Source organism: Doryrhamphus excisus, linkage group LG8 (assembly GCF_037039965.1).
Source record: "Doryrhamphus excisus strain RoL-2023G ecotype Guam linkage group LG8, RoL_Dexc_Guam_v1.1, whole genome shotgun sequence".
In the NCBI taxonomy this organism is placed as follows: Eukaryota; Metazoa; Chordata; class Actinopteri; order Syngnathiformes; family Syngnathidae; genus Doryrhamphus; species Doryrhamphus excisus.
The window spans coordinates 17,124,496-17,143,083 of NC_136364.1; positions in this window are offsets into that span (position 1 = coordinate 17,124,496).

Genomic DNA, 18,588 nt, shown 5'->3' on the forward strand with positions numbered 1-18,588 from the left:
CAGCAGCAAGCAGAAGGCTATATGTGTGTGTGTGTGCGTGTGTGATGCATCCAGGCAGGTTTGCGTGATGTTCCTGTCTTTAAATGGGGTAGAGCTTAAGGATTAACTGTGCACTTCAGGGGTGCATGAAGGAGGAAACTAGAAAATGGGAGGAGGAAAAGATCCCAAATGTGCTGCCAACACAACGCCAGGATGGCTCACTCACTCATGTAGATTACTTTGGCACACACTGACACACACACACACACACACACACACACACACACACACACACACAGGCCCGACACCTTCAGCATGGTCTGCCTGGCAATGTTGTGACTGTAGCCTGCAGTATGAGCATGACAGTTCTCTTAAGTAGAGCCCTTGTTTTCCCATTCAATGACTTTGTGACACTTGCCTAAAGCTAAGCTGTGGGAGACCTACTTTACATCTGCATGCCACATAAACACGGTGTGTGTGTGTATCAAGAATTCTGTGGAAAAATATCAGTGGTGTGAGATTAGTTTCACCAGTGAACTCAAACCACTGTTTGTATTTCCACAAATATTCTTTCCATAGGAAATCATGCAAATACTAATATACTAATACTACTCCTCTAGCGTTACAAGATCGGTACTGGCCTCAGTATTACATAGAGCACGAATTGCACAACTCATCCAGACCAAAAGTAACAATAATTTTACTTTACACAACTAAAAACCTGAACAAAAAAAACAAAAAAATATTTTAATTAGAGCAAAGCATGCTGGGAAATGTGCAATTTGACATCTCCACAGATGCAAATTTTTACAGAATGTAGTGTTTTTGTGTTGATATAAAATAATGTGGCTGCATGGTAGTAAAATGGTTAGCGCGCAGGCCTCACAGCTTGGAGACCCGAGTTCAATTCCACCCTTGGCCATCTCTGTGTGGACTTTGCATGTTCTCCCCGTGCATGCGTGGGTTTTCTCCGGGTACTCCGGTTTCCTCCCACATTCCAAAAACATGCTAGATTAATTGGCGACTCCAAATTGTCCATAGGTATGAATGTGAGTGTGAATGGTTGTTTGTCTATATGTGCCCTGTGATTGGCTGGCCGCCAGTCCAGGGTGTACCCCGCCTCTCGCCTGAAGACAGCTGGGATAGGCTCCAGCACCCCCGCGACCCTGGTGAGGAAAAGCGGTAGAAAATGAATGAATAAAATAATGTGGCTGCACGGCGGATGAGTGGTTAGCGCGCCGGCCTCACAGCTTGAAGAACTGAGTTCAATTCCACCCTATAAGAACACACTGGCAACATACACAGTTGAACACCGCCCCCACTTTGGACACTTTTACCTCATTTACTTTTACCTTATGTTTCAGCAACGCTGCCCGGCGGTCAAGTGGTTAGCATGCAGACCTCCCAGCTAGGAGACCAAGGTTCAATTCCACCCTCAGCCATCTCTGTGTGCAGTTTGGATGTTCTCCCCGTGCATTCATGGGTTTTCTCTGGGTACTCCGGTTTCCTCCCACATTCCAAAAACATGCTAGGTTAATTGGCGACTCCAAATTGTCCATAGGTATGAATGTGAGTGTGAATGGTTGTTTGTCTATATGCGCCCTGTGATTGGCTGGCCACCAGCCCAGTGTGTACCCCGCCTGTCACCCAAAGACAGCTGGGATAGGCTCCAGCACCCAGACATGGAGAGGATGACAAGAAACTGGTCTATCAACAATCACTTTATTCAAACAAACAACCACACCATAACATCCTTTTTCCTGGCTCATCCAATCAGCACTCTGGATACATTCACAGACTCAGAGACTATAAAAAAGTCGATTTAACTAAATTTAGCGCGGCCATGACCTAAAGTCAAAAACTTTGAGTTTTGGCCCATCTGCGCAATTGAGTTTGACACCCCTGTAATGATGCATAACCTAATAATATGCACGGACCTTGCTATATTTTAGTACCAACAGAGATGCTGTTGACCAGCCAACAGAAGCAAAAAGAAGTGAGCTGTAGCTTTAAGAGGTTTTTAAACTTGAATTTGCGACATGCCATTTTGCACATTAACTCATATTTAGTCTCCAAGCTGGATTGAAAAAAAATGTCAGTTTTCTCCAACACATCGCTTTCTTCTCCCTATTAAAGCTGAGAGGGCGCTAATGGAGACCATGACTGTGACTTTTCTCATGAAATGCGACTATAACTACATCAGAGCTAATGTACTTGAAACAGCAGTTTAAGAGGGCCTAAAATAACTTTATATTGCTCCATAACAGAGCACATTTGCACAAGATTGCATGCTTTAAAATAAGTCAGTGGAATTTATTTGTATTTAGTTGAACTTACAAAGTGTGTTGCAGACAAAAATGTTGCAGACAAAAAAAGAAGGGAATGTGACAAAGTATCAAATAAAATTGACATGAAACTGATGGAATCTATTTATCTGGTTAGACCAGTGGTGTCCAAAGTGCGACCCGGGGGCTATTTGCGTCTCATTACTTTGTTTTAATTGAACCATGATGCATTGTAGAAATAAAATTAAACAAAAAAAACAGCAAAAATATAGAAAGATAAAACAAATAGAGTGAAAATATAGTGTTCTTCTAGTTCTTCTAGTGATCATACAAAGTTCACCTTTTCCGGAGCCTGGCCCTTTAAGAAGAATTGCTTTGAAGTTGAGTGTCTTTCTCTTGCCTCCGTCGTCTGTCTGCACTGCCCATTGTCTTCTGCGTTCGGTGGTCTCGATGGTCTCGCTCTGGATGCCGTCTATCGTCAACAGAGCCTGTTGTGTTGTGGTGTTGCATGGATGTTTCAGATCGTGGGTTGGGAACTGCCCATACTACATCACTATAGCTCCAACCGACCTCCACCATCCCAGTGCTGTTCACTGGACTAACAATACTGGCCTTTTTTGGGTTCCTTATATAGGCCTCCAAAACCATTCATTCATTCATTCATTTTCTACCGCTTATCCTCACAATGGAGTGCTGGAGCCTATCCCAGCTGTCCTTGGGTGAGAGGTGGGGTACACCCTGGACTGATCACCAGCCAATCACAGGGCACATATAGACAAACAACCATTCACACTCACATTCATACCTATGGACAATTTGGAGTCGTCAGTTAACTTAGCATGTTTTTGGAATGTGGGAGGAAACCGGAGTCTCCGTAGAAATGGTGGAATTGAACTAGGGTCTCCTAGCTGTGTGGCATGCAAGCTAACCACTCATCACCGTGCAGCCCCTCCAAAACCAATCCATACCAATTCTTAGTCCACTTTTGCAGAAACCAACCCATATGCAAAGAACCGTAACAACATGACAACTCATCATTAGCTCAACGACCCGAGCACTAAGTCAACAATAAATCCACAAGGTATAATCATAACCCCCCTACAAGTAGAAATAGACATAAATTTCTTTCCACAGAGAAAGATGAACATTTTGTATTATTAGGATATATTATTATTTATTAGTAATATAAAATCAGTATGTGGATCAAGAAGATACGCTGTGGCGACTCCATAAGGAAAAAGCCAAAAGAAACAAACATTACAATGAAGAACATCACATAAAATGTGATTAAATGCTAAAATTTAGAAAAAAATGAGAATACGTCAATGATGTACAACATTTGGGGACGTTCCACTCTCTGAATTTTTGGGAATGGTTATATTTAACACCTAAGTCATCCTCCATGAACCACTAATAATACCATTTCCACCTTTTAACAGAGGGAGGGCTACTCTTCCCTTTAAAAAGTCACCACTAGGTCTGTAATTATCATCACTCCAATGGCGCCATGAAGGTACATCTACTATCAAATGTATGTGATCTTTTTACAGCTTCTACATTTAAGAGAACCCCCCCCCCACACACACATTTGTATCTTCTTTGTTCCCTGTGATTTATGACTCCCGCCTTCTTTGGCACAAAGGCCCAGAGGAGTACGTAATCTGCTGTAGACCAGGGTGCTTGTAGTCGGGGGTCTTATTAGAAAGAAGTGAAATAGGTGTCCCTTAAAAGGACATGTGTTTACACTTTATGCCCACTTAGACCATAAAACATTTCCTTGCCTTCAGGCTGTGTGAGTGTGTGTGTGTGAGTGTGTGTGTGTGTTTGCGCATGCTGCACACACATGTGATCATGAGACCACAAAGAACAACTTAAGTCTGCAGTCACACAGAAAAGACATACTGATAATAAAACACCCTAGAAAGTCACATTCCATTGTAATCCAATGGTAGCTTTGTGGATTCAAATGACAAAAATCAATTCCGTTAGTGCTTCTGCCCCCCCCCACCCCCCACCCCCACCCCGAATTGGTGTGACTCATACCGTACGTGTGTAGGTGTAGACATTATTTATCAGGTCAGCCAGACCCGGGCGTTGAGATTCATAACTATCCGGATTGCGATGACACAGGCTCAGCTTCCCGAAAAGTTATGGTGACCCTCCAGGCAGAGCTGAGTCCCAAAACAAACTCACACGTGGTTTCCATTCCTTCAGCCCGATAAACCACAGATATCACTGTGTATTTTTACAACAACCGCTAGATAAGAATGGGCTGATGTCTTTTGCTATGCGCATGTGTCCGCTAAGACACTACGCAGTCCTTTACTTCTTAGATGAATTACATAAGTAGTATCAATAATATTTCACTTTTTACCTGAGCTACTGTTACTATAACACGACTCTACTTCATCTATCACCTTCAGGTCACTGGTGTGTGTGAGTGACAGGAAGAAAAGCTCTGACCTTCTACAGGATTCGACATTAATACAGGACCCAGAAAATACAATAACTAAGGCACGGCCACTTTATTATTCATCACATTCACCAGAAAGTTTCATCAATAATTTTTGAATAATGCTAGTCACACAGACAAAAACAAACAAACAAACACATTTTTTTGGCTTGGCGACGGTAATACCGCTTGCACGGAGAGTGTGTGTGTTTCTCGACAATGTGTGGCGACATAAGGGCTAACCTGCTGCCAACTTGCTTTGCATCAGCAGCAGAACGGGAGCGGAGAATGTTGACATTTTGGCAGAGGACCGTTTGGCATCTCAAAGGTCACTGCTGTGGATTTTTGGTGCAGTGTGTGTGCGTGTGTGTGCCTGTGTTTTTGTGTACACTTGCCTGCCAAAACCTTTTAAAGTGTGTGCCTTTCTTGTCGATTCTGTGTGAAAAAAGCAACAGTGAGCGATAAACAAAAGGTGCAGGAAGTGCTGGACACAGCACAAACAAAATAGTAGGAGCCCCCCCCCCCCCACACACACACACACTAAATAACACATACATAAGACTTGATGCTTGTATCTTTTATAAAACAGTGTATCATACTGGTGCATGATTAGCATGGATATTGTTTATTTGCTTACCACAATGAATAGCAATAACAAGTAAGTAACAAATAAGAAATAATGCAAGTATAAAGAATGGGGCTGAGGACACAACCCTGTGGAGTGCCCCTCTTGTGGTGAGTTAAGTTGCTGAAACATTCATTCATTTTCTACCGCTTTTTACTCAGGGTCGCGGGGGTGCTGGAGCCTATCCCAGCTGTCTTCAGGCAAGAGGCGGGATACACCCTGGACTGGTGGCCAGCCAATCACAGGGCACATATAGACAAACAACCATTCACACTCACATTCATACCTATGGATAATTTGGAGTCGCCAATTAACCTAGCATGTTTTTGGAATGTGGGAGGAAACCGGAGTACCCGGAAGAAATCCACGCATGCACTGGGAGAACATGGAAACTCCACAAAGAGATGGCCAAGGCTGGAATTGAACTCGGGTGTCCAAGCTGCGAGGCCTGTGCGCTAACAATTCAACCGCTGTGCAGCCACATTATTATATGTCAACACAAAAACACCACATTCTGTGAGATTTACAACTGTGGAGGGGTAGAATTGCATATTTCCCAGCATGCTTTGCTATAATTAAAATATATTTTTTGTTTTTTTGAAACATAAGGTAAAAGTAAATGAGGTAAAAGTGTCCAAAGTGGGGGCGGAGTTCAACTGTGTATGTTGCCAGTGTGTTCTTATCGCAAGTGGAAATGCCCACAAACTGGTGATATTTTGGGAATAAATTCCATAGACCGCACTGCTTGAAGTCACTAGCAGTAATAAAAGCAGTGAGTCATATCTAGTTCGCCGATGACGTTGTGGAGTTTACAGGTCGCTACTGTAGAGTTGGCTCTCGGGGGCTGAAAACGTAACAATGAATTCCCTTGGTACACAATCGGGCCCGCATTTCAGCAGTAAAAACACCCCATCTGGCAAGCGGTGCTTCTAAACGGTCTGTATGTCTCCACAACACAAGTTGTTGATAAACACACACGCCTTACCGGAGGCTGCGGTCCGGTCTCGGCGGATTCTGGGGTATTGTCTGAAAGCCAGATCTCAGTTAAAATTACAGTGCAGTATTCTATTATTTTTCTCTATTTTGGATTCCTGAGTGTATGTTTATCCAGTTTGTTTTCCATAGACTATTTGGCAGTCCTTGCTCGTGCCGTTGGCAATCGATCATTCTATACAGCACTTTCATTGGTTATGATGGAAGGATTACCCTTTGCACTACTTTAAGTGTTTACATTACTGTGTTGTTTTTCAGGACCAAAAATTAACTGGAAACAGTGTTCCTGGCTGGCTCGCCATCTCCGTTTTAGATCATCCCGTAGTTGTTTGATGGTGAAGAGGTCACAGCTGGCAGCTTTTTAAATGAAAAACTCATTTCTCTATGGTACAGATGAGTGTGCTTGATCTGTTCTTGAAACATTGGAATACTTGATTATGTGAAATAAGGAATTGTTACATTTTGTTAACTAAGATTGACCCGTGTGTTTGTGTGCAGCTGTACTGTTGTTTATCATTGCTCATGAATATACCAACGCGCTGCACACCATATGGGAAGGCTCTTTTAGTCGTCAAGAATGAGATGAAGATGAAACATGTGTGAGATAACAGGAATTTTTCTTCGGCTGTCTTCATTGCTATGTGTGAGGATTGTATGGTCTAATTGATAAAACGTTGGCAATTACTCATCTTCTTTTATCTTGCATGTGAATGTTCTGCCTGGCAAGCAAGAGTGCATTCTCACATACACACACACACATACACACATACGCACACATATGTTCATGCACCCATACCCTTATGCAGTGATGTGCCAAGTGTTGCTGTCCCTTAGCGCTGTCTGTTGCCGTATTATAGTCCATCTTCACCACTTGTCTGTATCGGTCAGGTTGCTGCTGCCCCCAGTTTCTCCTTGAAATACTGCAAGTGCTCAAATTAAACTGCAAAAATGGTTTATTATATGCTGTATAATAACTTATACTTATTGTTTCAACCGTTCATAATGATTTGAGGTGCATGAGAAAGTGGGAATATAACAATCACTGTCTTATTAACAAATAAATGTTGCACAACGGCTGCATGGCGGACGAGTGGTTAGCGCGCAGACCTCACAGCTAGGAGACCTGAGTTCAATTCCACCTTCGGCCATCTCTGTGTGGAGTTTGCATGTTCTCCCCGTGCATGCGTGGGTTTTCTCCGGGTACTCCGGTTTCCTCCCACATTCCAAAAACATGCCAGGTTAGCGACTCCAAATTGTCCATAGGTATGAATGTGAGTGTGTATGGTTGTTTGTCTATATGTGCCCTGTGATTGGCTGGCCACCAGTCCAGGGTTTACCCCGCCTCTCGCCCAAAGACAGCTGGGATAGGTAGCTGGGATATTCTCCAGCACCCCCGCGATCCTTGTGAGGATAAGCAGTAGAAAATGAATGAATGAATGTTGCACAACACAGCAAAAACAGACCACAGAACCCATGTTGTAATTATGTTAAGAAGCTAACCCTGCTCAGTCAGTATTAATTCAATGAGTCCATAGTAAACCCTAACCCTCACCCTAACTCTCACCCTAACCCTAACCCCAACCCTAATCCCAACCCTAACCATTTCATTAAAAAAAAAACATAAACGAGCTGCCCACAGTCACACCTATTAATTCCAATGCTTGTGGATTTATACAAATGAGAGGCCCCTGTGGTTATTTGCTTATATATACCATACCACAATATATGTACTTCTATAGAAGTTACTGTAGTTAACTGAATATATATATATGAATTGGAGCACATAGGGTAAATACATGAGAGCTCCTCCATTGTTGTTCTTTGTTATGTCCTGAATGCTGTTGGAGAAGCGGGAACACCAAATGCCAGCCGTGCCAGTATTGTGCATTAATTGTCTACAGATGAGCTCATCTTATATGCGGCTCGAGTCATTTGCATGTTAAACACCACCTGAAGCAGATGTGTTCAACATGGAGTCAAAGAGACACTGTAATAAATATCATGAAGCTCTGCATGCACATGTGCATCTAAGACCTTTTAAGACCTTTAAAAGGACTTTTCTTTTTGTGCATGCGTGCCACTTGGATGATGTATTCAAAGCGCATGTGAGAATCAAGCGTGTGTCCAATTCCACTGCTAGGGGTTGACATGTTCGCATGAGAGTGTGAATGTGTGTGTGTTTGCGTGCGCGTTACTGACTGAGACAGAGGTTAGAGTCTTATGGGAGAAGTGTTGTTGCATGTTTGCATGTGAGCATCCAGCGGCATAAACTTGTGCGTGAATGGGCGACTAAATGAGAAGTGGACTATAAGGTGGGCCAAGTGTATGTGTTTACATGCGTATAGTGTTGGCCTAATGAAATGTGAAAGCCCTCCAAGTCACCTCTGCCAACCCCCCCGCTACTACTCCACTGAATACTGTCTGCCCATCTCTTATCCCACTCACACACAAACATGCACGCAGGGCTCGTGTTAACATGGAAGCGTTAGCGTGGAAAGAGGTGGGTCGCGGACCCTCTTTGTCTCCGTACCGCGAGGCGATGCTCTCCATGGGCATGAGTTAGTACAGCTGGCAGTCCTGCAGCCTCCAGACACACACACACACACATACCCACACACACACACACACACACACACACCATGCATGCAGACAGAGACACGCGAGGCTGTAGGTCATGAAGCTGCTGGCATGAAGAATAGACGGGTCTGACACCAGAAAAGCAGACAGCCTTTCTGACACGCACGGGAGAGCATTAGCAGCATATAGAACCATGTCGTGTTTCATTGTGACTGTGTGTGTGCAGACACGTTAATGTTGGAGAATAACAACACGTTTCAGTGTGGGCATGTGTGAACCTATTACATCAACAATGACACCATGCTGCAGTGTGCATAGGTGAATGTCAAGTTAGCATTCATGACTCCCTCAGACAATTGTTTTAACAACTCTACAGGTTAAGATGCACTGTTTCGCATACATTTTGTTGTTTTAATGTTCTTTTTTTGTGTCATGTCCTGTTGCTCTGCTGCCACCTATCTGCTATTTATTGCAGTGCACTGCTTGTCCTACCGCACCTGTGCGCACCTGGGAGCAATTGACACTCACATGCTGCCAGATTGTTGCAACTTTCCATGTTCACTGTCTCCGCTCTGGTGTCCAACCACCACCAAAATGTGTACGGTTATGTATGGTGGCAACAGTTTGACCCTGGAACTGATGAATTCCCTTACCATTATTTCTAATGGGAAAAATGCAGTCTCAATAAAAGAAAAGGATTATATTTCTATAATATGTCGTATAACTGGGCTGCACGGTGAAGAAGTGGTTAGCACGCAGACCTCACAGCTAGGAGACCCGAGTTCAATCCCACCCTCGGCCATCTTTGTGTGGAGTTTGCATGTTCTCCCCGTGCATGCGTGGGTTTTCTCCGGGTACTCCGGTTTCCTCCCACATTCCAAAAACATGCTAGGTTAATTGGCCACTCCAAATTGTCCATAGGTATGAATGTGAGTGTGAATGGTTGTTTGTCTATATGTGCCCTGTGATTGGCTGGCGACCAGTCCAGGGTGTACCCCTCGTGAGGATAAGTGGTAGAAAATGAATGAATGTCTTATAACTACATTCTATCACAGCTCCATTTTTGCACCCTGTATAAATATTGCATAAAATCCATTTTTGGAAATACCTTAATCTGAACATGTTTTGAGAAACAAATACAGTATCAGAAGTGAGGTAAAAGGTGTGAATTATTGAGAGCAATAAAGCAGATACATATAAATCCTATGAACTCCCTGTAAACCCACCAGTATGAGATCACTTCCTGACACTGCTTTGAACGTTCCTGGAATGTTTCCAGAAATTCCCTGGATAACAGCTAGGGGTCAAGTGTTGTGACAGTGTATATCTACTGGTATAATGTGTGCATGAGGGTGCTGAGGTGGGAAATCTGATTGGGATTTTTATCTCACTGAGACAATACAAGAAGATGCCCGTGTCACCCGGGCTTCATATACAGCTCTGCCTTTCAAGTGATTTTTTTTTTTACACACTATAAAGGACGCACTTTAGAGGTGCTCATTTTTCAGCCTTTTGTATTGAGTTGTGAACTCACTAGAGAAGCTACACATGATGATGACCTCTTTGTGCTGCGTTTCCATGGATTTCTGGAATGGTCAGTTTAATTTATTCCAACAGTTTGACTCCAGGCACACCCATTCCAATGAGATTGGTCACACTCCCAGGCAGTCCAGAGCAGTGTTGGGCATGTTACTTTAAAAAAGTAATTATTTATAGTTACTAGTTACTTTTTAAAAAAAGTAACTAAGTTACTAACTGAGTTACTCTACTTTTGTAGTGGAGTAACTCAGTTAGTAACTCAGTTACTACAAGACATGTGTAACGGAGTTAAAAATACACTTTATTATTTATTTTCTAAATGTGTGAATTTATTATTATTTAGTAATTGTGTGAATTTTATCTCAATGAGTTTATTAATTTTCTCATCTTGTTTACTCTATTTTCATTGCTTTCTTTGTGTGTTTATTTTATCCTTTCACTTCTGCTCCTTCCGGGCTTCCGTAGTTGGCCCCAGCTCTGGTAGCACTCCCTCTCATTGCCACACAACTTGGTTGGCATTGACGAGGGTGAGTTCAGTCAAAGAGCTGCAGACAAAATGTGTTGTTTAGTTTAGGATTTGGTCATTTGTGTTGTGTATATTGTTTTTATGTTGATGTATTTGTCATTTCAAGTGGTTTTATGTTATTTCGATCGTTGGTTTTAGTTAAAAGGGCTTCTTTTCATTTACATTTCTGGCGGGATTTGTGTTACGCTAGGCCTGTCGTGGTTTTTGTCAAAATGTGTAATTTATGTCCCGTCTGTGTAGGGTGCAGAGGTGGAGGAAAAGGAGGTTTATTTTCATTCTTTCATTCTTTCATCAGGTATGTGTTTTTAATTTTTGTAACCATAATACTTTTTTGTGTCATTAATTGCTCCTTCCCCTTCTCCCCCCCACTCCGTTACTCCGTGTTGGCCACTAGTCGGCAGTGTTGTGAAACTGTAAATATAAAATCTGTGTTTTGTTTACAAATAAAACGAGCACTTCCTCTCTTTGCGACACAATGTGGTTGGCATTGACGAGGGGTGCAGAGGTGGAGGAAAAGGAGGTTTATTTTCATTCTTTCATTCTTTCATCAGAAACCTGACAAGGGCCGTTACACATGGACAAAGTTTTTTTTCGGCGACATAATGTACATTTTGGGCTGCACGGCGGACGAGTGGTTAGCGTGCAGGCCTCACAGCTAGGAGACCCGAGTTCAATCCCACCCTCGGCCATCTCTGTGTGAAGTTTGCATGTTCTCCCCGTGCATGCATGGGTTTTCTCCGGGTACTCCCGTTTCCTCCCACATTCCAAAAACATGCTAGGTTAATTGGCGACTCCAAATTGTCCATAGGTATGAATGTGAGTGTGAATGGTTGTTTGTCTATATGTGCCCTGTGATTGGCTGGTGACCAGTCTCTCGCCCGAAGACAGCTGGGATTGGCTCCAGCATACCCCCGCGACCCTCGTGAGGATAAGCGGTAGAAAATGAATGAATGAATGGTTTTGGAGGCCTATGTAAAGGACCCAAAAAAGGCCAGTATTGTTAGTCCAGTGAACGACATCATGTCACATCTCCACGCACTGGGATGGTGGAGGCCGGTTGGAGCTAATGTGATATAGCCATGTGTATGGGCGGTTCCCAACCTATTTTTGTACATTTTACCTTTGACATCAACGAGGTTAAAGTAGTGTCTGTACTTCCATTTGGAAAACGCTATACTCCTCACTCGCCATCTCTCGCTATGCTGTGTCGCACTTTGGACGTGCTCTAAACACCAGCCTACCCAAGTTCTCTAATTGGCTGAATTGGCAATCTTACTAAATCATAGCCAATCCTCATTGCTTATGTGGTTATCTCACCCCATCCCTTGTCACTCTGTAACACTGCGCTGCAGATTAGTTATGAATCTTCAGTAACAGCGTTATGTTGACTGTAAAAGTAATTAGTTAGATTACCCGTTACCGAAAAAAGTAACAGCATTAGTAACACTAGTCACTAACGTTAGTAAAGCGTTATTTTAAACTGGTGCAGAGGACTTCAGGATACATAGGTTCGCGTTTACTGAGTACTGGAGGAACGTCAGTAGAAGTGGTAGTCTGTAAAACCGAGCGTGCAGAGCCATCAAAACCTTATTTGATGGCTTTTTTTTCCCAATCTGGCATAGTTTAACACAATATTACAACATTGTAACAACATTTATAGGTCAAAAAAGTGGAAAAATCATAATATGTCCCCTTTAAACCTTGCAATTTTACCTGCGGTCCAAGCAGTCCAAACTAAATCTTACTTAATATTTGTCAGATGAAAACACTATCACTGCACAAGACTTCAAAACTGTGATATTAGCGTCCATGTCACTCAACTTCCTGAAGTTGCACTCTAAGCATCACGGCAACTAAAACTTCAGAAGCACTTTTCATCACAAAACTGTTTTTACCTTTACATTTACCTTGAGAGTTTAGACAGTAGATATAAAGTAACCTGTCAGTGAATCATACTGTCGAGTTCTGAGGCTTTGCAGAAGGTCAATAGGAGGCAACACATTTTCCACATTACCTCCTCCTTCCTTGCTATTGCTGCGTTTACTCCCACTCCTGTCTCTATTTTAGTGTCCTCCTCTCACATTTACTCCACTCTTCAGAGCGATAACTTCCACTCTCTGCTTTTATTACCTCTGCGGCAGTTTGCTCCATCTCATTTCACTTCATGTCATCACGTCATTTTTTTTTTTACAGAATCATGTAGATACAAATGACATTTTCATTTGTTCATCATAGCAACTGTAAAAAAAAATGAAAACGTGTGGTTTGAATGAAAAAAACATCTGTGAGAATCCTGACAGGAAACCTCACATTTGCGACTGTCCAAATGTATATGTTGACAGGAAGACCTTCTGTTGCCATGCAGGACAGAATGCTCGTTTATTGCTTTCGCCCCCACCTCTGTCTCTAAGCAGAATGTAGAGACAAACACACACGAGCATTGTCCTAACATTGTTATGCGAGTCTGTGTTCATGCATCCATGGCAACCATAAAGCAAAAACAATGTTAGACATTAACTTATAGTGATTGAGCAAAAGGTGAAGGGTCATACATGTTTGCACATGTTTTGCATGGGTGTCCACTGGTACACGTGTTTCCATGGGTTGTGTCAAACGGCTGACTCACATGATCTTTGCGGTAATAATGTGTAATAGATTTACTTTTCTGCTTCTTTACACTTTAAAGTATGTATGTACAATTCTTTCCAGTCACATTAAGGCAGCAGTGACATCCAGCACCTCTGTAAGTACGCACGAAACGTTATCGCTAAGCCACAGGCTTCTCAAATGTGAATTATTTTACCTTCTGCTCTGATGCTTTTGTATCCTCATCATTTGAACTGATGGATGATAGTCAGTGAAAGACAGAGAAATATAATATGACAGTGTGTGTAGATGAAAGGAGACTCACAAGACAGTAGATGATGAAAAAGCTGGATAAGAGACGCCGAGGAACAAAGCCGAGGAAACAGGATGCAACAAGGACACACGTACAGTCAAAATAATAGAAATAGAACAATAACTAGGATGGCACAGAAGAAAAGTGTGGTACTGCCTTTGTATGTAGATATAAATCTTATAGATGTGTTTACTGTGCAAGACATGGACATAGGAAAAGTATTTCTTGTCATCTAAAAATCCATCCATCTTTTATGCTGCTAATCCTCACTAGGATGGAGGGTATGCTGGAGCTTAATCCAGCAGACTTTGGGCAAGAGGTGAGAGTCACCAGCCAATCACAAGCCAGATACCATTCACATTCGCATTCATACCTATGGACAATTTAGAGTTGACAATTAACCTAGCATGCACTAATTCCCCCCGAAACCGTCTTTAAGGTTCTGTTATAGTAGGATTTAGTGATTAGCACCACTCAGGTCCACCACAAATATCTTCCAAATATGTCAATAAAGAACTTTACAATTGATTTTTGTATTTTCATTTTGCATGAAGTTATAATCGGGCTGCACGGCGGTCGAGTGGTTAGCGCACAGACCTCACAGCTAGGAGACCTGAGTTCAATTCCACCCTCAGCCATCTCTGTGTGGAGTTTGCATTGTTCTCCCCGTGCTCCCCATTTTTTTTCCCGGGTACTCCGGTTTCCTCCCACATTCCAAAAACATGCTAGGTTAATTGCCGACTCCAAATTGTCCAGTGTGTCAGTATGAATGTGAGTGTGAATGGTTGTTTGTCTGTATGTGCCCTGTGATTGGCTGGCGACCAGTCCAGGGTGTACCCCGCCTCTCGCTCGAAGACAGCTGGGATAGGCTCCAGCAACCCCCTGCGACCCTCGTGAGGAAAAGTGGTAGAAAATGAATGAATGAGTAATTAGTAGCGGGCTGCACAGTGGTCGAGTGGTTAGCGCGTAGACCTCACAGCTAGGAGACCCGGGTTCAATCCCACTCTCGGCCATCTCTGTGTGGAATTTGAGTGGGTTTTCTCCGGGTACTCCGGTTTCCTCCCACATGCTAGGTTAATTGCCGACTCCAAATTGTCCATAGGTATGAATGTGAGTGTGAATGGTTGTTTGTCTATATGTGCCCTGTGATTGGCTGGCGACCAGTCTAGGGTGTACCCTGCCTCTCGCCTGAAGACAGCTGGGATAGGCTCCAGCAACTCCCGCGACCCTTGTGAGGATAAGCGGTAGAAAGTGAATGTTATAATCTCTACAAGAAATATCCAGTGTTAAAACATACTATTGGTAATTAGCATTAGCATGCATACATACTGTATTTGTGTCATGTGATGCTAAAACAAATATATGCTGTAGCTTGACTCTAAACAGACAGGGTTGTTATTGATTTAGCAGCCAATCCAACCAACTGAAGTCTCGAACTGAAGTGTTTCTATTTTGTTGATATGTTGTTTTTGGGGTACTGTTCCTTTAAGAGTTGACTGCGTAGAAGTCAATGACTAAAACAAAAATATACAAAAACAAAATCCAAACAAGCTTCCTCCTGGAACAGGCTGTGTTTGATTTCTAAGGGTGCACTGCACAATCAACCAAACAGGGCACCGCAACAGGATTAAAAGAACAACAAAACCTACCGTAACAAACAAACCGTGGGGTCACATGACACTCCAGCTGGGTGCTGCCAGCAACATGACTAGGGTGTATGTCAGCTGCCATAGCAGAATGAAACTGATCCACGGTAACAAAGAGAGGGCTCGGTCTCTGACTGAGAAAGGAAAGCTGCAGATCACGCTGCTCTGACTGTGTGACACATTCAGGCGCTCGCTAAACTAAGCTCATACGGGAAGGGAAACCAAGGCTTAATCTCTACTCCTAATCAGAAGCCACCGATCGATCTTCATGCAAGGACAGAAACAAATCCTTTTAAAACAGGTGTACAATGACGCAAGATACTTTTCCGACTATTGGAAAGAAAACCTTGTATTGAGGAAGAGAACGTGAAAGGTATCTGTGGCATTCCAGCCCTTTAGACCTGCTGGGCTGGTTTGTGGGTCATTAAAATTCCACTCCTCCTCTCTTGAAGCCTCTGTTTGTGCCCCAAGCGACATGTTGGCTCATGTCCACCCACCTGCCCGGCCTCGCCTTCCACCTTTGCTGTGTTATCTCCCCGTGGCAGAGCACATTGCGTACTTTGAGTGTCGGGAAGGTTAGACTCCATTTCCTCATGGCGTCTGTACTGAGTAATGGATGATTCCTCACCGTTTGGTTTCCACACTCAGAGTTGGTCACCACTTATTTTTATCTTCTTTCACACTCTCTTTCCTAATTTTTTTTGTAGCCATTTTGGTGCCTGTTGTGTCTCTGCCTTTACTGAACCATGTCAGGCAGGGGTGTCCAAAGTGCAGCCTGGGGGCCAATTTTGGGGGCCAATCACTGCATATTCTTTAATAATGAATTAATTGATTTGTTAATTATTTTTGAAATGGGCTGCACGGCGACCTAGTGGGTAGCGTGAAGGCCTCACAGCTAGGAGACCCGAGTTCAATTCCACCCTCGGAGTTTGCATGTTCTCCCTGTGCATGTGTGGGGTTTTTTTCCGGGTACTGCGGTTTCCTCCCACATTCCAAAAACATGCTAGGTTAATTGGCGACTCCAAATTGTCCATAGGTATGAATGTGAGTGTGAATGGTTGTTTGTCGATATGTGCCCTGTGATTGGCTGGCGATCAGTCCAGGATGTACCCCTGCCTCTCGCCCAAAGACAGCTAGGATAGGCTCCAGCACCCCCCATGACCCTCGTGAGGATAAGCGGTACAAAATGAATGAATGAATGAATAGGCGGCACGGCGACCAAGTGGCTACCGCGCAGGCCTCACAGCTAGGTGTCCCGAGTTCAATTCCACTCTCAGCCATCTCTGTGTGGAGTTTGCATGTTCTCCCCGTGCTCCCCGTTTTTTTTTTTCTGGGTACTCCGGTTTCCTCCCACATTCCAAAAACATGCTAGGTTAATTGGCGACTCCAAATTGTCCATAGGTATGAATGTGAGTGTGAATGGTTGTTTGTCTATATGTGCCCTGTGATTGGCTGGCCACCAGTCCAGGGTGTACACCGCCTCTCGCCTTAAGACAGCTGGGATAGGCTCCAGCACCCCTGCGACCCTTGTGAGGATAAGCGATAGAAATTGAATGAATGAATTATATTGAAATATATCACACAAATGACAATGTGTTTTCTATGCAGCCCTTGTGAGCACCACCACTATTTGTATCTGTATCTGTTCACCCATCTGAATTATCTGTATCCATATCTGTATAATTACTTATAATCCCTCCAGTTGTTAGCCCACAGATATTATTGTTTGCTGATGAACAACAGACTTTGGGGAAATAAAACAAACTGACCCATAGCACACACACACACACACTCCCTCCAGCCCTAATCTCCTATATCCCACCTCCAGCCAAGAGCCAGGCCATGCCTTTGATCAGCATACATTGTCAAGGCACAATGGGTGACCTGTGTGTGAGGCCACAAGGTGGGAGTGAGAGGGTGGGAGGTCTCAAATTGAAGTGGCGGATATTGTTTTGCTACTTCCTGCCCTCTATGCTCTGACCCAGGGGAACCTCAGCCAAGGAGCCTTGTGTTTAGCTGACCCTCAACCTCTGCACTGCCCTTCCCCTCTACCCCTTCTCTTTTCATTCCTTTCCTCTCTCCTTGAACCTCAGCTATACATTCATGCCAGACAGTCATCAAGACCACCAGAGTGCACACACACACACACACACACACACACACACACACATTCCTGCAAGGTCTCCATAGCAGCAGAAGTCCTTGATTGCATGCAGCATTAATAAGTAAGGATCATTCATAATGCCGCCTACAGAGAACATACTAACTCATGATTTTTAAAATAAATACTTATACTTGCTGATATAGTTAATCTTCAAACAACTAAAATAATGCACAAGGCTAAAAATAACCAATTAGCTAAAAATGTCATCCAATACTTCTCTACAAGAGAGGAGAAATATGATCTCAGGGAAGAACTACATTTGAAACACTTATATGCTAGGACTACGTTAAAAAGCCATAGTATTTCAGTATGTGGAATCAAACTATGGAATGGATTGAGTAAGGAACTCAAACAATGCACAACGATGAGCCAATTCAAGAAACAATACAAGCAGTCGATGTTTGCTAAATACAAGGATGTAGAGTCTTGAACCAGTCATGATGTGCTATATATATCACTATATTGACACTTACTATGGTACCCATTATGTCATTGGATGGTCATATCACCTCGTATTTTGGTATGTGACAAAAATTAAATAAAAAAAAAAAACTATTACGAAAGCAGGAAGTGAACAAATGTAACAGTTACTGATTGTAAAAGTACCAGATGGAGGGATAGGATTTAATAAGCTTTGCTTCTTCCTACTCCTTTTGGACATGTGGAACTGTGAACTGATTATGTGATGCATTCAATTGTAATCTGATGCATGTTCAAATGAAATAAAACCATTACCATTACCAATAGTTTCAGCTTGTAGTTGAACAACACCAGTTCACTGTTTTTGTTTTAGCTACTTGTCTTTGTCTATTTATGTCAGGGCTACCCAGCTGTCCCTTGTTATTTATAATTTAAAACATGTTACACATATATTTAAACATAAATCTCTGTGTTTTTTTATTA